At 39.5% G+C, this 21,885-nt stretch overlaps 1 protein-coding gene across 22 annotated transcripts in view; it reads right to left on the minus strand.

Annotated features, from left to right (window-relative positions):
* The window catches only part of ABLIM1 (actin binding LIM protein 1), a 199,220-nt gene that overhangs the window by 107,949 nt on the left and 69,386 nt on the right, over positions 1 to 21,885 (minus strand). The window contains exon 1 of one of the 22 annotated variants that reach the window (XM_027648237.1): positions 10,722 to 10,835. The exons of the other annotated variants lie outside the window; for them this stretch is intronic. The gene's annotated coding sequence lies outside the window, so the exon portion shown is untranslated. Of the gene's footprint in view, positions 1 to 10,721; positions 10,836 to 21,885 lie in introns of those variants that run through there. 22 annotated transcript variants of the gene reach the window in all.

The raw sequence follows: 21,885 nt of genomic DNA on the forward strand, positions 1-21,885 counted from the left end.
AGATTCCAACCCCTGCTCTACAACAGGTATCTGGGCTCTTTGGATGACATCCTCTAACTCTAAAGGACTAAAGTCAGACAGTTAAGTTCATCTAAGTCTCTGAGCCTGGGACCTACCAGTTTAAAGTTAGGTTATTTGAATATTTTGGTGTATCTGTGTTTCCAGTGTCTCTGCCTGTAAACTGGGTGTAACAGCACTGTGAACCTCACCCTGCTGTGAGAGTAAATACCATGACAAGGTTCCTGGGTGCTGAGATGGAAAGAGTTGCATAAGCATCTAAGACGTTAAGTCAGACAGTGGTCACACATGATCACATCCATCATATTTCTGGAAGCAGCATTCCTTGGAAAGTGAGTGGACAAACACTAACTTAAGAAGCTGTGTTGCCTTTAATGAAGTTTCACATCCAAATATATCAACATTATGACTGCCTTCCAAGCCAAAAGAAATTAAAAGAACCTAAGTTAACAACTTTCTGAGGGAGAGATGGTACCAAAGCAACGGGTACTTGCTTCAGTACCGGGGCTGATGATTGTCTTCATATCATAAAGTGCATACTTACAGCATGGGTGTGTAACATAAACAAAAGTCAGGTATTTGCCAGTTCCAGTAAAATGATGTGAGCTGATACTTGTTTACATGCAAATCACGTCAGATACCAGCTTGGCCCAACCAGTAAAACAAGGTGCACGGACCATTTTGTTTAAAACTAAACACAGTGTATCTACTGGCCTCGCTCACATCAGCAAGGTGCAAACACCTACAAACACAATGGATTTAGTTCCACACAAATGTCATTCCATCACAAGTACCTGGACTACTAATGCAACTGATTTGTTAAACTTGCTCTTGTTAAACAAACTAGTGTAGTGTCTTCACTTGAACAAAGGGATGCTGGAAGCATGCACACAGATCAAACAGATGCAACAATTTCTTTGAATGTTTAGTCTTATTTTTATTCTTTCAACACTTTTCAGTATGAATTTTTGAAAGTTACAGTACCTATAGAAGTCAAGGCTGTCATAGTCTTTACAATTACAAGAGACCAACATCAAAACTTTTCCAAAGTTTCAGGTTGCTGTATAATAGTTTTAACTTCCAATGCTGCTGGGCACAGCCTGAAGACTTCTTTTATTAATGAACAAAATCTCAGGTCAGGGACATACAAAGAAGAATTTTTCAAGACAAGACAGGTGGAGACTTCCACTCCTGCTTTCAAGACCAACTTAACTGATTAAATAATTAATAATGAATGCTTTCTTAAACTCATTTAGGTTTCCAATAAGACAAATCGATGTCCCATTAAATATCCAATTTACCCAGAGTAACACGTACACTGACTGGGACAACTGGGAAGTCTGAATGACATAATTTAATTTGGGGGAAATAAAGAGAATATAAAGAAATCAATAGCACCTTCATCCATGAGGAAAACAGTCTTTGTGACTGGAGTATTGCTTTATGCTAAGGTCACTCAGCATACATATCACCATGATTTTTGTCATTCCTTATGTTCCCTTGTGAATCATGCAATGTTGATTTCATTACATTTTGCAACAGCACTATACTGATGTAAATTCAAAGCAACTCTAGCAGCTTGAGCATACTTGTTACTGCATTTTATCTAAACTTCTCAAAATAATCCCAGATCTGCAAGGAAACAATTAAAAAGAAAAGGAGATAGAAAAGGCTATTAACAACCCAATGTTCATATTAGAAACCAAAGGCATTTTCTGAGCAAAGTGAAAGACTTAATTTGCTGTGTGAAGTTTAAAACTGTCCTGTTGGGGTGTTTTATGTAAAGCAGATCATTGTATGAGGGTTTAATAACAATTATATGTTTCGTTGCATCAGCCAGAAAAAAGGACCTCGGTTTTTGTACCGAACCCTTTTGGAATGAAAATTACAGCAACTACCTAAAGAGACACAGTTGTTGAATAAAGAAAACAATGAAAATAAATACTGCAGCTTGCTTTATTAATGATTCTCTCCCTGAACACAGAACTGTTAGAAATCAAAGGCTCAAGCTAAGTGACTCTTAGCTGCAGATTCTCACTGGCAAGACTCCATGTATCTGCTGCAAGCCAGAAAATACCTTGCTTTTTATTGGAAGTCAGGATGAAGCTTCTGGGAAACACCTTGCTATGCAAATGCTGCAAGGCAGAGGTCACAGTTAAATATGCTGGGTTCAGCTCTGCTCTAAACTGCAGTAAAAAAACCAGCTTCCTCTAAATTAAAAGAAGAGGAGGATATGGGCTATTGCTCTTTTAATTTTTTGTCATTTTCTGTTTTGTATGAATACCTTCACAAATGAACCTGAAGCTATGCTCAGTCAACTCTAACCATGTTGTAGAATATGTAACTTCAAACTTTATGCTAGGAAATACAATTTCTATGGCTTATAGTTCCACAACCTCTGGGCTCTTTTGCACAGCGCTGAGAACAGGCTGTGCCCATTGCAGCACGGGCAAAGGGGCTCCCAGCATTTCACAACCATGTCCTTTGTGTCTTGACTGGCCTACCACAGACAGCATGCTCTGAAATGCTAACCATTCAACTGGCTGCTGTGTTTTCTTGGCTAAAGACTGAACTATTAAGAAGGAAAAAGCAGAAATGTAATGGTGTGGAACTACTGTAGGTTTTTTGCTAGCCTGTTTCACATTTCCTTTCCTTTCTGCTTTCAGGAATGAAAGTAAGATGACTGTGCTAGAGATTGCCAAGGCAGTCAATGCAACCAAACCGTCCTAACAGACAATGCTCTCTGCCATCTCTTCTTTCTCTGTAATACCTGACATGGCTTTGGAGGCTATAATTTCTTAAATTAATTTACAGGATTTGCAGTTCAAAACTTGAAAAATAAAAATTCCCTCAGTCTCTGATGCTGCCAAGTGGCTGCACTGTTACTTTAGCTGGGCAGCTGCTTGCTTGGGACAAGACAGAGGAAGTCAGGTGGGCACTGTGCACAGGATAACACTGTGAGAAAATCTGTGCTGGGATGAAAGATGCTAGAGAGACACCAGAGGATCAAGTTCAAGAACTAAATCTGCCTTATCGCTTCTTCTCCATGCTCTGTTGTAAAGAGGGGAGAAGTAATTTTCTCCCACCCTTTGTGTTTCTCACAAAGGTGAATGTCTGTAACCTCTGGTTTGTAAAGCCTGTCTGTCTATAACCAGCACAGTCTCCAAGGAATTCCTCTTTTGTAAAAGTCCAGCACAGTGGAGACTGGAGGATTTACTGAAATACCTATTGAAAGGAAGGGGTGAAAAATGCAGTGTCATTTTGCTTATCTGCAGAATGTTCTTGAATCTCAAATCTATAAGAATCCTATCAACTAAGGTGACCAACAGTGACTTAGACTGAAATCAAACCTCCCAGCTGTCAGAGACTGATAAAAACGTTACTGCAGTCATTAGCCACAGGTATCAGAGAGGGATCTTCAGGAATTCCAGGAAATCCTGGAAGGAGGCACTCCCATAAAGAGATACTAGTGAGCTGCTTGCCTACACATGTAAGAAAAAGCCTAAGGGAAAATCCTAGACTGCTCATGCTACTGTCATTCAAACCAGATCTGAAGAATCATTATAAAGCTCTCTCTTCCTGTAAATTTATCTGCCTTACTCCTACAGTGTGCCAATTTGTCTTAAAACTAGTTTTGCTGTCTATAGAGTAGCTATTTTTAAAACAAGGCGGAAAAAAAAAAAATCTTAAACTTGGTAGTTTTTTGCCATGATTTTTAAATGTCTTCTCATATTTTCCATAAAAGTATTGCCACTTTCCCCTTGCAATTGGTCTGATGCTGAAAACAGCAGATGTAAACAGGACAAACAGGACTGCAGTAGGAATGGGAACATGGTAGGACAGTATCTCTTTTTGCACCACAGAAGTCACTGCCCTCATCATGGTGGTGCTTGGCACTCACATCCACGTGAGAGCACACCAGCTGATGAGTGCATTCATAGTGACAGGGCAAGGCTCCAGACACTCTCCCCCATTTTACCTCATACTCTTGTCTTTTGGGGTGTTGGTGAGATGAAAGTTAGAGCTTAGCAAGCAGGACAGTGCAGGAGAGAAAGCTGGATTCTGAGAGAACATCATGTAAAGATGGATAGCATAGCCCACGTCTGCTCTGGTTTAGGTCTACAAAGAATTACTACTAACCCCCCCAGTCCTCTGTCCCTGGTCTTACCATCTATTTACTTAACAAAGAGAAGACCTAAGAAAAACTGATACTTTTCTTATGTGTCCTATTCAATTATCACCATAACACAGGCTTCTCAGCCTCAGTTCTTCAGCTAGAATAAACAAAGTACACCAGAGCTATTTATCCTCAAAACAGCATCTCATGGTCAGACATGGGGCTGATTGCAAAGTAGTAAAGTAGTAACGAACAGACTGGTATAAATTCTTTTTACCCCATCCTCCACAACTCTTGACAGGTTCTGCAGCAACTAAAAGATTTTCACAAAACAGTAGACATGCCACATGTCCACCCTAGGGGTGCATTGCTAGTTTGAAAAATGTATTTAAAGGAAAAACAACCTATAAAGACATTAACAAGTATAACTACATAAATTAAGATTATAGGTTAGGGTTGTTCACAAGAAAAACATTTGAGAAAAGGTTGTAAGTAAAGATATCAAAATTTATTTGCATGAAAATAGGATGTAAAGGTTTCAATACCAGAACCCAAATTTTAAAAATAAAAGATGAAACATATATGATTTTTAAGTAAGAAAACCAGTATTTAAGTACTGTCCTATTTTTAGATATGCATAACACATGCATGGAACTAATGCAGCTAACAGAATTAAATACAAAAATTTAGAGATACAAGTGCCAGGTAATAACCCAAAACATAACTGTGGCTTAAAATCCATGTGAGATGACTCCTATGTTATTTACAAACAAAAATAAAAAGCTTTGTGCCACATACATACAAATATGTAAAAAGGCTAGGAAATAATGAGCTTTAAAATACAGCAGGAAAAAAAATCCCATTTGTTTCCTAGTTTCAGAACACAAGTGCAAACACGTTTATTTTCTCTGCTCTTTTTCCTGCTGTTTCCTATCCTCCTCCCATCCCTCCCTGCTACCTAGAGCTTTGATACCACAATTAATTCCCTACAGAACAGCCTGCAAGATCAGGCCCTAAGGCCTCAGCTGTATAAAGATTTATGCATATGAATGGTTCAGTATTAAGTAAAATATGTAACACTAGCATTACTTGATCCTATCTGAAAAAATGACCTACAACGCACATAAAAAGAATATAGCTGTGGATGGTTCTGCAATTAAAATAAATATGTTTGATGAATCCAGTTTGCCATGCTTTTGATGGTGATTGAGAGATTAATAAAATTTGGCTGTGTTTATTTAAGGGTTATAACCTTATCTGGACACACTACAGCTTCTGATAGTCTATAGATTTCCACAGTTTCTCAGTGACAAAGCATAAATCTTACCAGGTCTCAGTAGGCCCTTTTGCCTAACTACCCAGTAACCTTGGGATATCCTACTCTTGCTTCAAACCCAGCAGGAGCCTGAGTGCTTTCTCAGTTTGTCAGGTAGAAACACACCCCATGGCTAACTCAGCGCTCCAGTTCAGTTAAACTGTAGCAGTGTTATTGATGCTGTTCTCAATACAAAAGCATCAGAGCCTATTTAGAAGTATTTGTCATTCTCTATAACAGCAACAGCAAGCAAATGAAGGAGCAACTTCTACCACATCTGTCCACATGTGTTTGCCTTTGGTTACTTGGTACGTGAACAAAAAACATTCTAAAGCATCATCTATACTGCAAGAACAAAATGACTTGGCAAAATGATTCCATTTATATTTGTTACATGACATATCTTACACAACAATTATTGTTTAAGAAAAATTATAATCCTTTCAAAGAAGAGTCATGGACAGCTTGTTAACTGAGTATTATCAGGAGTTGTTTTAAGCTTAAATAGAAAAAGCAATAGGGAGTTTTAAAACTATTTTCAGTAATGAAAAGGCACTAATCTTCCAATGAAGTATGCAGCAAATTAAGACATGCTGAGAAACAGACGATGTTCAAACAAATGTTGACTAAGTCAAGCCAGTCTGAATCAAAACCTCCATTCCTGCATTACTCAGTGTGATTATTAACAGATGGATTACCAATTAGTGGTTAGCAAACCAAAGGGAAGAAGCACAAAGTGAATTTTGTCTGCCATATTTCTACATCAGTACAGAGTAATTTTTCACAAGACAGATCACGATACAAATTGGGTGACAAGAAGACAGTGAACCCAGACTCTTATCTGATGTTTTGAGAATGCCCTTATCGATCTTCATCACATCCACAAAGGTTCTCTACACTTAGTTACACAACCAACTTACTGAGGGACAGTACTTCAAGATAGTCAACTCACCCTTCAAAACTCCTTACTGAAGGGCTGGAGGATCATGCTAAGCATATGCTTCTCACACCTAACACTTGTGAGTCTAACATGTAGCAACTGTTTATCAGCCTTGTAAATGGCAAAATAATTTTGAGTTATGCCTTCAACACACCCGCCATACATGAGAAAATCAGTCACTATTTCAAAACAGTGTTTTGGTTGGGCTTTCTTCTAGCATAGGACAGGGGTAATTGGAAATTCAAGAGCTCCTCAGAGTACTCTGAGCTACCATCGCATACACATCACTTGATGTCCCCATCAAAACCTTACTGACAACAATGAATAAACACAAGTGTCATTATTCACTGCAAATCCTCAAGGATCCTCAAGGCTGCATGAAAGCAAGTTGCTGAAATTAGTAGAAAAAAACAATTTCTTTTTCCAGACAGCATGGAAATTCTGGGTTACTGATGACTGGTGGTTACTTGCAATAGCACTCAAATGTCAAACAGGCCCCTCAGCTACCCAAACAACACACGAGGGGATTCCAGTCCGCAGCAACAAACTCGTTAGAGTTCCCCTATGCTTCCTTTTTTCAGGCTGCAGGAGTATTCCTTACAGTAAAATGAATTAAATTCCCTTTTGAGGTAAGTCAATATAAAAATGCTAATTTTAAAAAGCCAATTCTCCCACTGTTTACCCTGAGATTATCTGAAGAGGAACACTGATCTACTTAAGTCAGTGGTCTCCCAGATACTCTCAAAACAGAATCTGTAGTAAAATCTCCCCTCCCTTAACACCATGAACTTCACCAAGAGTTTTGTACAAGACCCTTGCAGAGACCTGTCCTCAGCTAACACTTTTAAACCACGGAAGCTCTGTGCCCCACACTTAGAAACTTTCCTTCAATCAAGGATCTTGTAAATGCCCACCATTCAGTACCTCCCTCACTTCTGGCATTTCTAAGGGCTGAGCTAAACAGCCTCAAACTAAAACTAGACACCCACATTCATGAGCAACATAACCTTCCACATGGCTCCTGACTCCCAGGATAGTTTGCCATGTACAGAGCTGATAAACCAGACATTTTAGAGGCCCTGCCTTACGCTCAGATGCCCACGTTGGCACCCAGACCTTATAAACATTGGCAGCATAGAAGTCAGTTTCTTGAGGGATATTATTTCAACAATAAATAACAAAATGCTATTAAAGTTCAGCAACAGGATGAGAGGACATAGTCTTAAGCTGTGCCAGGGAGGTTTACGTTGGACATTAGGAGGAATTTCTTTGGAGAAAGAGTGATGAGACACTGGAATGGGTTGCCCAGGGAGGTGGTGGAGTCACTATCCCTGGAGGTGTTTAAGAAAAGAGTGGACACAGTGCTGGACTTTATAATGTCAGAGGTTTTTTTCAACCTTATTGGTACTGTGATTCTGTAACTTTTAACACTCTATGGTAAATGGACTATCACAGAGAAAGTACTGACCAATACAGTGCTTCTGAATACAGCCTGTTCCTCTGGACAGCACTTCGAGTGCTGGATAGCAAGTAGGTACTCTGAAGTCTATCAAATCCTGTTTTCTGGTGTCTTTGCAGAAAAGAAAATAAATATGCAACTGCTTCTTTGATAAAGAAGTAATAAAAAATAACTCTCACTAGTCTGCAAGGCTGTACTTATATTTAGTTCACTTCCTTAATGTGATATAATTTTAAGATCCTACTTCTGAACAAGATTCTGAAAACAAAGTTCCATAATATTGCCATATAGTTTATACTAACATCTGTGATATTGCAGTGGTGCTAATAGTAGTGGGAATTAGGGAGCTACCCACCCTGCTGACACTGTTTATAGAACCTTGCCTATTAGTCTCCTGCATAGCATAAAAGCAACAACATTTCACTTCTGAACAGCTGGCACTACTTGATTTGACCCTCATTTTAGCACTTGCTCCTCACTCTGTAGCTTTGAGGGGATTCCTTAGCTTTCCTGCTTCTGTTTTCCTGTCTATATGGAATACAATAATAGGCAATGTACATCATGACCTACAGAAGACTTCTGTCATTTATGGGTTTATAGTACTTTAAGATAAGCCCATAAAAAATCCAGAATTATTTATCTTGTTGTCTCTTACACAACAATGCAGCTAATACACAACACAAAATGCACGATTTTGCTTCAAAAACATCACAAAGTTTCAAAAAATTGAGTCCAACTTTGAGAAGACACTGAAACACTCACTTAGCTTTAAATCCCAGTGATTCAATTAGACTCAACAAGGCACTCTGCTGAATAGAACAGGTTTAAGACAATGCCTAAGTGTTCTCCTCAGCCAGATCCCTAGTGAGCCTGAAAACTATCCAAGCTGAACGAAGGCAAGGATTAATCATCCTTCTGGGGATACTGACTGTCCTCTAGGTGGAAAATCGACTTTGTTATAAATAATCCTTTTTAAATTAGTTATGGATTGCCCCCAGAAACAAACAAGAAAAAAAATCCTGTTCCCACCCAAAGGGCACAGCACATTTTGATTAGTAGAACTTGGTCTTTTCCCCTGGTATGCATTAATTTTTCCAGAAAACGAACTGACACTCCTACAGTGGGAGGCCAAATTATCATCCTAACCTGCAAGTTCTTTCCTACCAAGATTCCTACCTCCCCTCTGGAAAAATATTTCTTTAGTTTAGTGTATTTTAAACAATTTCACTTTGCCAAGACTCTACCTTTAAAAGTGGTGCCTTCTGAATTCTCATCCAAGGAAAGTAACCATATAATTTCTAGTCTAATCAATTGTATTCACCATAACCAGCAGGGCTTCAATAGGGAGGGTGTTGCAGTGGTGACTTGTGTAGGAGGTAGCCAAGTATAGGATTGTGCTGGTCACAGCTGGTCCAACCAACTCAGCAACTGGAAAAATTGACCCACTGCACTTCAAAACAGAACAGAGGAGCAAACAGCACCTCTGCAAAAGCCTATACATACAAACAGATGGCAAACATGGAAAGGACAAACAGCAGAAGATGCAAGAGAAATACCAGAGCACCAGGGATGCTGCAAAACAGAGATGTGTATGTATACATATATAAACCTGAATGTAAGGAAGAACTTCTTTACTGTGCAGGTGAATGGGCACTGAAACAGGTTGCCTGGAGACATTGTGGAGTCTCCCTCACTGGAGATATTCAAGACCTGTCTGGACACAATCCTGTGCCATGTGCTCTGAGACAACCCTTCTTGAGCAGGGAGGTTGGACCAGATGACCCGCTGTGGTCCCTTCCAACCTGACCCATTCTGTGACTCTGTGAGACACAGGAGACAACACCAGGGCAGAGAAGATATGAAAGCACAGCTAAAAGAGAAACAAAAATTATGTCAGGGTAGGAGGGTCAGCAGGGCTGGAGAAATGCTGAGGCAAACTAGTTGTCCCAAGCATGAACAGAGAAGAGACTCAAGAGGAGGTACAACTATTAAAGGACTGCAGCCAGCAGAGGAACTTATGGAGAAATAACTGAGTAAGGAAAAAGGAGCAACAGTGGACTGATATCAGTCTCCTGCACCACCCTTGCCTCACCAAAGACACTGAGTACAATGAGTGACAGGGACTGGAGACCAGCAAGGGGAAGGGAGAAATGTCCAGAGAGAAGCCGAGGCGTACTCCTCTGAGCATGTGTTGGTTTGCTTTTATCTTCAAAACCAGAATCAGTAATTAGAACTTTATAAATTGTGAAAAAATGAAATTGATTGAATCTCCCCTACTGAAAATGGGGTTTTTGGCTCACAATACTCATTGTTTCAGATGGAGGAACAGCTTAACTGCCTCTACTGCTACGTGAACCCATGAACTCTGTGGTCTTAAATTTAATGACTAAAACCACTAATCCCTCCCCTCCAGTGAGATCAACAGCAAAAGTTGTCCCATTTCTCAGTATAAACAAGCTGCCATCATATCTTCAGAAAGCTGGCTTCTACGTGCAGCTAGGATGCAAGGAATGTATGGAATTCCACTACTAGGAAGCGATCAGGCATGGCAAGACTGCACATTGTGCTTGCCCAACTCTTAGAATATGAATATTTGTACACTCATGAACTAAGTGCTATTAAAAAAAAAAAAAAAAAAAAGAGTAAAATCTCCAGTAAACATGCAGTGCCCGAGCTGGCATCTCCTTGGTTATTTTCTTTCTCTCAGTATCAATGCTGTACACCAGAACTGCAATTTGAAACCTAATATCAAAAATATATTTAGAAAGAGAAAGTACAGGACAAGCAATACCATAATTTTACCAATTGAAACATAATCCTCTTACAGTTGCTTTGTCTTTAAAAAGTAATAAGATGTTTATAAGATACTCACATAGCACTGGATTTTTTTTTTTTTGTACAAGCAGAAGTAGTTAAATCCCAAGACTATGATTTCCTTGTCACAGCTGTGAAACAAAGCAAAAGAAACTCTCTGCTCCAAAGACCTCTAATTCAAATAATCAAGGCAGACAAGAGGAATGTTCTTATCCTCATTTTAGAGATTAACACAAGGAGAGATCAAATTACCTCCCCAAGGTCACCTTAAGAGCCTCTAAAGCCGAACTGTTCTACAGTTCAGTACTTTTAACTACAAGAGAATTTTTTTAACATCTACTACTATGCATATTTATAAAATGCCCTGTGGCTTGTACGAGGTAGCACACTGACTTAATCAAAACAAAACCCCAAATGCTCAGCCCCAAAAGCAAACTGTCAAGCAGAACTAAATCTGAAACTAAGTAAACCGAAGCAAAAAGAAAAAAAAAACTCCCCAGCCCTTTCTTTGCCAATGTGTGATTGCGTAATTTTGCCATGTGCTCCAAAAGCAACAAACTTGGAGCTTATCCCAGGTCACCTGGGGTTAAAAGTTCCAAAGTCATGAGTTCAGATCAAGACTATGTTTCATTAACAATCATGACACTGAGACAGTTTTAGGACCCAAATCCCATTATTCAACATTTTCTTGATTAACACAGGGAATAAAAGTTAAGACTGCAAACACAGAGAACACCAGAGAGACATTGTTCCCAGTAGAGAACACCTTTAAATTAGCAGACAGGTACCATTTTGCATGCTCTTCAAGGAAAATCCCATCTAAAGCAGCTCCATTTGCCACAAAAGGAAAATATTAAAAGCTTCTTTGGAGACTCACAGCTCTTGGGATGGGCAAATGGAAGAGAAGAAGGCTGGAGCTACTGCAAGCATAAAAACAGTCCCCTTGGTCATAACCCTGAAGGGGTATCGGTACCACGCTTTATCAAAAGTATGAAGAAAAAACAACAGAGAATTAAATCTCTCTGCAAGACTGAACTAGACCATGGGCCAAATGATACAGGAAATACAGTTATCATCTTGGTGAACTGCACCTTTTGCCTCACTTACTGGGAAAGCCAGCACCAAGCGGACACCCACAGAGATAGTTGTGAGAACATGGAAACATGATCTAGCTCACTGCAACTTGGTACCCAGTAGGTGCCAGCACCTTCCCTTCAACTGAATCAGTATGTGAAGAACAGAAATCATAAAGCCTCTGTATCTGCTTCCTTAATCCAAAAAATCTTCAACCCTTCCTCTTTTCTCCTTTTATCCTTCCAAGCATGCAGAAGTCTGGCATGAACAGCTACTAATCCACTTTCATAGGTTTGCCCATGGATGATCCAGCCCAAGACCTCATCAGGTACAAAGCTGATTACCAATATGCTTTCACAGACTAGCACTTGAATGTTAGGACAGTCTTCTTATCAAGAAATCAAGAATCAGGGTTAAATCCTTGGTTTATGTCAACTAATGAGGGTAAAAATGAAGCTGCAACACTTGTATCACCCAGAAACCTGGCTAGCAGGCTTTCAACTCACACACTGTCCTTAACATAGAAGCACCAAGAATGCAGATTATTCAATATGTGGTTTAAATTGTAGAAGAGAATTAATAACAAGATACACATACGTACATGTAAACTTTCTGTTAAACGATACAAAGTCACCCTTGGATGCAACACAGTGATAATAATTTAGCTCAGTAACTAGATAATAAGGGCTCATAATTGGAAATAGATAAGTACACAGTCAGAGACATGAAAATGTGGTATCAGTCAGACATAATTTAGGAAGCGACATTTGGTGTCAGCAGAAAACACCCTGGCCTCAGGATTTTTTTTGTGTATGAACTAACCAGGCAGACACTGAAATCATTCTACAATATGAGCATAATGAAGCATGCTAATTTGCTAAAAACTGTTACTAACCGTTTTGCAATTCACTGAGTTGGAGTTGGATTTTTCTGGTTGAAACCAGCCCCTCCAGTGCCTAGTTAACATGTTTATGAAATGACACTGGACTGAATGCATTTTCAGCCTGTTCAAACAGCATTTCAGGCAGTGGCTGGAAGGAAGGGTACCAGCTGTACTGTACTGACTGCATTTTGCAAGAGTATCACTGCAGAGAGTGACATTTGTAGCAGTAACTCCTGACCTGCCGACTAAAGGAAAGGGAGGGAAAAAAGAAAAAAACACAACAAAACAAACCCAAACAAAACAAAAGAGGAAAAAAAAAAAAAACCAGGAAAAGAAAGCAAGGAAGAAATGAAAGGATTAAAAAATATTGTTGGAGAAATTATTTGGAAGTAATACGGTATAAAATCAAACTACTTAATAGATACTATCCTTTCTCACTCTGCAGCCACGAGATATGAAATATCAGTAATTGTACATCAAAATTAAAGAGGGCATTTAGTTATTTTAGTCCATTATCTGTGTGAACAGGAAAAAAAATATTTATATCCAACATCAATATTAATAGCCATTGTAAATAATACATTAAACTTGGTGGGGAGAAGGAAATGCAGCAATTTAAACACAAGTCTTTTGCAGATTTTCAACCATTTATTTCCCACTATTCTAGGAGGCTTTTTGCCTTGCATTTTTTACAAAAATAACAGGCTTGTTTTAATGTTGTTACCGTTATATGACAGCTTTCATGGTGTAAGACTCTAATACTGTATTTACAGAGCATTCCTAAGTACAACCCCCATGTAACACAGGGAACCCAACCAACTGAGCATCAGCTGGGGGAGGGCACAAAAACATATATAAGGATCAAAACTGAATGCTAGATGTATTTTATGTACACTTCAAGAAAATCAGCATCCCTATTTTCAAACACATCTTAGAAAACTAGCAACAGTTATGATAAGCTGAATGATAATACACTTATTTTTCTGAAAAGATGATTGACATAGTTCATTCAAATGACTGTGAAACCTGCAGTTTCAAGGATTTGGGGTGAAACTGCTACTTAAACCATCCTGGTATGGCTTACTGATATTGGTAGTAGGTCAACAGTTCATGGTTGACATTATAGAAATGATCCTGTAAATCTGAAGCAATGGATCCTAAACCTACTAAGCAGTCAATAATATTTATGCTGCTTTTCATCAACAAAAATTATCAATAGACTGTATAATGTTTATGACATAGCATGGCAGGCTACTGAAGCATTTGTCCTGGTCTCCTCAATCTAATCATCTATGAAGCTAATTTCACTTTTTTTTTTCATTTACAACATTTAAAAAAGTCTCATTGTGGGTGTTCAGACTTGTAAAACTGCCCACTTTCACTCAGCATTACTACTTCTTATTTTGGTTTCTTCCCTCGTTTGAATTTAGCCCACATTATTTTTTACAGAGTCCTCAAAAGTAAAGAACACAGACCCTCCTCTTCACAAACCAGCAACTATGTCTGAATCTATCTGTGATAATGTAATGCCCCAAAACCACATCCAACCCACTACTCAAATACAACTCAGAATGTATTTCACTTCTTTATAATATGATATAGACCACTATTACCGCAAGGAAAGATCCCATTTCTAAATTCTTTAACTAGCAAATTCTTATGTAGGAAGTTTAAAATGTTACCTATAGGTAACTGAAACTGATATCTAATTTACTGTTGCAAAATTCAAACATTATGCAAAATCTCATATAATCCATTTATTCATTAAAATTTAAAATATACCCTCTCAAGCCCAGAACTGAATATATCAATGCTTATCTTTAAAATTTCAAACTAGATGCTTCAGTGGTCAAAACTACTTGAACTGTAGCAAATACAGGTAAAAAACAGCAAACTTGGGTTAAATCACATAAAAACCCAAACAAACGTACATACAGAAGGAACCCAGCTGTGCAGACATGTTAAATAAGGTGTGTTTCAGATTCTAGCCTTATTAAAGCAGGTACATCAATAATCAATGCAATCCACTGCAGGGTTTGGCACACCATTTTTATAGAAAGGAAAACAGTAACTGCCAATCACAGCATGCTCATTTTAAATGTGAAGGTTTAAACCTCAGGTGACTATGGCTGGCATATTAGGTTGCTCCAGCTCCAGCCTATCAATAAACATAATTACCTTTTTCTTTCACCATGGCAAACAATTTTTCTTCGTAGTGGAAGCAGCAAGAATTAGCTGAAGTAATTTAAACACAATCTCTTTTCCAGCAGTGTTTGGCTGAGGTGGATTTAAATTAAAAAAAAGGAAAAAAAAAAAAGAAAACAGGCAGCTTATTCCAGATAATTATCTCCCCCGGTCAGATTTCCCAGAAGGTCTGATCAAATCCGATTGTTCATCACTCGTCTCTTTCCTTCTTGTGCCTCTTATCTTCCACTGTGATCCCTTCCTATGGCTAATGGCAGCTCATACCCTGCTCCTGGATTCTGCCCCTTGTGTTGAAGCGACCAGCTACAGCTGCCGCTGTGGAACAAATGCTAAATTCCACCGTCCCTAATTTCCAGCCACTGACACCACCTTGCATTCCTCTGCCCTCGCAAAACGGGGCTGGCAATGTAATCTGCTCCCGAATGACTGGCAAAAGGCTGCAAGTGAGGAGTTGTGAGGGAGAACAAGAGAACTGTTCCAATGCACACAGAAAGCTAAAGTCGTATTTATGAGTTTCCTATGCTTTTATTTACTCGAACTGAGCCAAGATCAACAGGGGAAATACAAGATGAACACAGGCTAATGCTGAGGGAGGCTGCAGCACAGTGGCATTTCTATGGTGAGCAGTTTATCCATTCCTGGATTTACCTTTAAAGCAATTGCTAGACCACAAAACATGCTAAAAAATAGTCTTAATGCCTTTTGACCATAGTACAAAAGAGAGTAACTTGTACTCTGGGCAAGATGAGAAGACCGTCTCTATTCTCTACTTGAAATAACAATAAAAATAATAAAAATGAGAACCGCCACCACACAGTGGGTTCTGAAGCACAGCCAAGGAGTGTCACAGACAAGTTTTTTGCTGTGGGTCAAAGTGTTGTATTCTGAAATTGTAAAATATAATGCCCAAGTTATTCTTTGGAGATGATAGCTGTAGGTATTCATGGAACTGAGAAGAGAGGAGCATACTGAAACAGCAGCACTGACACAGGAATTTCACCCCCCCAACATATCCCCAACAAGACAAAGCATCAGTGTCGAATCTGGGCATCAAACTGTCCTTCCGATTTATGGTTTTCAAGGCACTAAACTCTACTGAGAAATGACTGATCAATAAGCTGATGCTGAAAAACAAACAGACCAACCCTTTACAATATTGTCAAGACTCATCATCATACAGCAAGGTTCTCTTTTCTGTTAAAAGATGTGTGTCAGAGTCCAATAAGAAACAAAGCTTTTCTTTTATAAGCATATTTTTATTCACAGTTATGAAGAAAATATTGGAAATATGACTAATCAAAACCCTGAATGGCCATTAAAAACCAGTTGTATTTAATACATATATACTGTTAGCATCAAGACTTTGGGGAACTTCTATCACTGCTACTATATGCCACTTTTTCCTTATTTATAAATTACTTCATTCCTCATTTTAGCTAGCTACCAGTGACTTCACCAGTGCAAACCTACACCATCACACCTTTGCCTAGACAATAAGCTTTAGTATTTGTGGTTTAAAGTGGAGAAAATGACAAGGGGAGATGAATTGATTTGCAAAAGACAGAGAGGTGACCTCAGCAGCAGAGAACTGGGTCAAATGTAAAGATATTCAGCACTAAATTATGGACAGATTCACTAAACGATAGCTTCAACTTGACCACAACTCAGTGCAAAATGTGCTTTAGATTACATGATGGAAGTGAAATTACACTCATACTGCACCCTACAATTATACTGCTCACACCTCCACAAGGGAATTCCTTCTCAATGCTACTATATGTAGGGAGAGAGATATTAATGTAAAGAAACAAGCTGTAGGCATCAACCAGACAGAGCAGCAGATGGCTGATACCTGCTGGAAAAAAATCAGACCACGCACACAGCGTTAAAAATATTTGCAGTAAATAAATTCTAAATGTTTTGTATAAATGCCACCCAGAACAACGGAAATAAATCAAACAAGCCAGTCTGCCTCACCCGTAAGATCTCTCTTATTCAGTGACAGTCTTTAATAAATAAATCACTAAGAGAGAGAAAAAGATAGCCAGAGATACAGGCACATGCTTGGAAAAAAATAGTTATTCTATTCTAACAAATCTAGGCTGGCCTTCTATTGTTAGCAGTCTAACGTGTAAGAGCAGCACAGCCCAGGCAGTCTGACATTCTTGCTTCTATGACTCAGTGTGTTACTATTAATAGCATTTGAGGCTCAAGTGGGGAGCTGGGCTGAACCCCACCAATGCTGAGGCATAATCCATTATGTCACATTTCTGACACATCAGAGATGTCAGGTTGTAACTCAACCTGGCCGTGTTCTTTTTCAAGCAGTATTTTGTAAACAGTTAGGGGACAGCCCCCTGAAAGGGGCACATATGACCTTCATTCATAAATATTTGATTTGATGTGCAGAGCACAGCCTGTGGACACACACCCATGGATACTGTTAACCCCTTCCAGTGTCGTCGGACACCCTCAAAAGGCTTGCAATGATTATAATTTATTTTTTTGTTCCAGCAGCTGCTGACACAAGCTGCCTGTTGGTATCTGGACTTTGTGTTCTCTGAGTCCATTCCTCCATTTTTCACATGTGCTAGAGATTAGCACTGCTGTATCTCATCTCACCCATAGCCTTTCCTCACATCGTTCAGCCAGGAAAGCTGCAATGTTAGACTAGAGCAGCATGCACATAAAAATAAATTTAAAAATACAGACTGCAGTAAATTATGCTGGAGATTTAGGAGTCAAATATAATCTGCTCCTGAGTAAAGAGATACAAAGAGCAGACGTTAGTATTGTAAACAAAATCGCTTTACCCCAGGATGGTTTTTGGTTTTAATCTCATTGTTTTAAGCCTGAAGACTAAAATTTACCCTGCTGTACAACTCAGAATCTACTCAGATATCCTAAACTAGAGATGAAAGAGGAATAGACAGCAATTCTAGAAAAAATCTCCTGGTACTTATTGTTATTTAGAAGTGTATATTTTAAAGGAAAGCAAAACAACCCCTTTTCTTTAAACACCCTTTGCACTGTACAAACTACAAACAGTCTCCCTTGAACACGGCACGGGTGGAAGAGTCACAAAGTACACTATAGCTAAACAACATGCTTATGTTGCTGCTATTTTCCAGTGAAAAATGTTCTGTGCATTCAGCAAGAGGCATGAGAGCTGAGATCACTCCACAAAGGGAAAGAGTTAAAGCAGTTTGTTTTGCTTTTTCTTGTACTTTGATAATGTTGCAAAAGTATGTGTAAGATACTAAGCAGTTTAGCTATGATTTAAGGTTTGTTATTCTCATTTTAAAAGCTGGCTTTCATATTTTTATCTTGCACTCATTCTTCACAGATGAGATCATGGCTCAGAAGTATCAGCACACAGTTTTTATACAATTTCTTCAAAACGGATTGGTATCTCCCATTCATCAACCAACGAAGGAAAAAGTCAGGCAGAAAACAGAAAGGGAAAGAGGAGAAGTTGCTCTACTAAACAATATCCAGGAAAATACCCTCTGTTTAATGTCCTTGCTTCCAGCAAAAAGCCTGGAACAAACAGTTTCGACAAGAAAGGCTGCCCCAGGCTCCCACAGCTTAACCACTGTACAACCTGGGTCAACTGAGAGCCATCGGTTCTCCGAGGTCTTGATTATGGCATTTTGTAAAATGCTCCCTTCTCCCGGAAGGAAATGTCACTCTCTCCTGAGTGCTCTAATTGTTATCCTGACCTAACTGTGCCTGCTTAGATGAAAACCAATAATGTCAATATGGGATTTCTTGCAAAAGCCCTGTGACCCAGCAGTGGTCCCAGTGCCCTGATGGGAAAGCACTCTCAAAAACTATATAGTTAAGTATTTCCTGGCTTCTGTTTCTCCTGAACATACCCTCCTCCAGCAATCCTCTGGTGTCTCTCCCTCAGCCACGTGGACAGCTGACAGGTTTTCCATCTTTTGGAAGCAGCTGGAGCAGCAGTGCTCCTTAAGGACTGCAGCAAAGAATACGACAGACAACTGACTCAGGAAAGCCGATGGTGCCGGGAGAGTTTTTCAGATTCGCCAGAATCCAGTGAGCAGAACTCAGCCTGTACCTGACCAAACTGTTCCCCATAATAAATGTGAATAGCTGTGTTTGCTCCTCAAGAAAGACAAGGTGCTTAGTAAGGTGCATGTTGACCTGTTGTCTCTCCAGGTTCTTACCTACCCCCTGAGCAACCCAAGTCTTTCCAAGCCTGTAGTTGAAGTTCTTCTGTGATACTCATCCTACAACCTTTCCACACCTTCCACAGTTTTTGTTCTGTAACAGCTTCATCCTGAAGCTTGTGCAACAGTCTTAGGGTGCCAAGTCCTGCTCAACCCCACCTCCTCACCACGCTGCCCTGTGTGGAACCAGCAGAATGTAATCTTCTGACTGCAGGTATGTACAAACATTAACCTCTGAACAAACATTTATATTATTGATAGAACAACTGGCTTCCAAATGGCTTATGTTATTGCTAACCCATAGAAAGGAGACCATGCTTTCTTCACACCTGTGTCAACTTTTACACTGTGCACGCACACTTGGCACTGGACTGAGTTGTAGTACAGTAATATGATCTAGTGACAACGGTTTAAACTTCATATTGTTTTTAAAAACTACCATATGAAATCATCACTATTCACCTGCTATAAATGGAATTTATCATGATCCCAACCAATACTGTCGCTGATAAAAACATGATAACCATCACTGACAGTAACCACAATTACTGCTGAAAACCACAACTGGCAGGAAGGCAGGAATCCCCAACAGGAAAGCATATATGCAAGTGTCATGCTTTACTGTGCATGCCTAAGGTTAAGGAGATTTGATACTGAAAATCCACTTCAGAATTGGATTAACTGTGTAGAATAACCCCCACAGCCTGTCTTGGGAGGTTTTTGCTCAGTGAAATCAGCAGGAATGCAGTAAAGACTCACTATTCTAAAGAACTTCTCCCTGAGAGGTCCATGAAACACCAGATCGAAGCAGCTTCCTGCCAATCAGTTAATTTCCAGAGTAAAGAAACAAGTTATTTGCTTTGCAGTGCCAAGAGACGTGACAGAGTCTCTCACTAAACATTAACTTTTAGCATATGTCTCAAAAATATAGAGAACAGCAAAGCAAGTCCATCATCCCTGAAGGTGAGGCAACCCACTATGTGGATACTGGATACATAACACCCTTACATTAAAACTGGACCAACCAATATTCACTATGCCAAATGAAAAATTCCTTCTCTTCTGATTCCATATGGAACTATAAATAGGACTCTCAAAAAAGGCACCTAAATCTGTCCTGCAAATGTAGCTCACTCCCAACATGTATTTCACAGTCCAGTGTCCTACCAAATGAACCACAGAGGAGCTCAAAGAAAAGATAAAAAGATGCTTTCCAAATAGATAGAACTTGGCTGCACAGTGTAACATTAATATATCCAAACAAGCTTTTACAACACATAAATTTTTTATCACCTCACTCCAGCTTCTGGAGTGGCTCTGATTTTATCTGCAAGCTAGGGAGGTCACTTTTTTGAATGTGAAAAAACTTAAGATATTTGAAGCTTTCTTTTAAATTATTTGCTGCCGTTTCAATAGTAGGATCACCATAACAATATTAAGTGAACATAAAACAAATTGATATTCAAAACCAAGTAATTCCAACTTCTGGACCAACTGGAATTTTTTAACAATAACTACAAAAGCTATTTTGCTGCTGCTCACAGTCAGTTTACACCAATCTAGAGGGCTTATTACTGCTGCTCCAAAGGAAAGAGTCACATATTTTAAAAGAGAGTTTGACAACTTAAGAAATAAACAATATGGAATCTTCTGAGTACTGATCTATACTAATAAGCTAATTTGGTTTGTGCTTTCTGCATTTTAAAGTTTAATGGTTCTATGTTTCACATTGAAAACTGCACAGACAGCTGCACTGCCTAATTCATATGGTAACAAATCAATGATGAACAACCCCTGGTACCACATGTTTCTGCATCCTATCATAAAGACACACTCTCTAAAGGAAAATAACTGAAAAATCAAAAGCAGGATAATGCAAAACCTGTAATCACAATCACCCATTCTAACATCATCTTCTTTCCCTCTCAGCTGCACCTTGTCTGCATGACCTGGGTGAAGAACATCCCTGCTTCGCTTTCTTCCCTTCTCCTCCCAACAGCCATTTGCCCACAGAGATCTACCAAGCATCCATCATTCTCTCAAACTAAGAGCCACTTTTAAGGTCCCTGCATACAAAAGTCTACTTAGTGATATGGCCATCTCTCAGGCATAAAGAAGGAGAAGGAGCCAACAGCAATAAGTATTCATCTCCTCCTCAACCAGTACATAGGGAGCATATGGGAGTGGATGAAGCAAGGGAAGCCAGACACCAAGCCTCTCACTCCTGTTCTTCTCCCTCCATGCCCCAAAATCAAAGCTGCAGTGAGTGATGACAGCCATTTCCTATGCCCTTCTCTCTGTTCTGAAGTTTTCCCAGTATTTCACCTTTTGGATAAGTAGAGAAGGCCCAAGGAACAGCTTTTAGAGCAGATTAAATAGCAATTTCTACTTCTCTTTTTCCCATCCCAGTGCCACCAGTATTTTATCCACTGTCAGAAAGACCAGAACTTCTTCAGCTCGAGACCAGCTTCCATTTCAGATTTACCTGTATCCGTCCTGTCTGCAAAGGCTGCGTTGGTTCTGGACGCCCCCAGACCGCGGGAAGAGGGACACCCCGCTCCCCTGCCCCTTCCAGCACTGGAGGGGAGCCACAGCTGCTGTCCTGCTGCAACCCTGCCCAGGAAGGGGGCGGTATTTCTCTCCAGGTTGTTTGATTAAAATACCAAGGTTATTCAATTGCAAATGACGGACATGGGGAGGAAGTTTCCATCAGATACAGAACAAAAGCAGGACTCCCTGTAAACACCACTGGGAGTGTGCAGCCACAGTGTACGCTTTCCAGCCAGAGCTGCCTGCACTTGTTGGTATTACAGAGTTATAGAGCAAGGGAGATCTTTGCCTCAGTTCCTCTTAACAATCTTCACACT

The sequence above is a fragment of the Corapipo altera genome, unplaced genomic scaffold (genome assembly GCF_003945725.1).
Source record: "Corapipo altera isolate COAL_440 unplaced genomic scaffold, ASM394572v1 56, whole genome shotgun sequence".
Taxonomy (NCBI): domain Eukaryota; kingdom Metazoa; phylum Chordata; class Aves; order Passeriformes; family Pipridae; genus Corapipo; species Corapipo altera.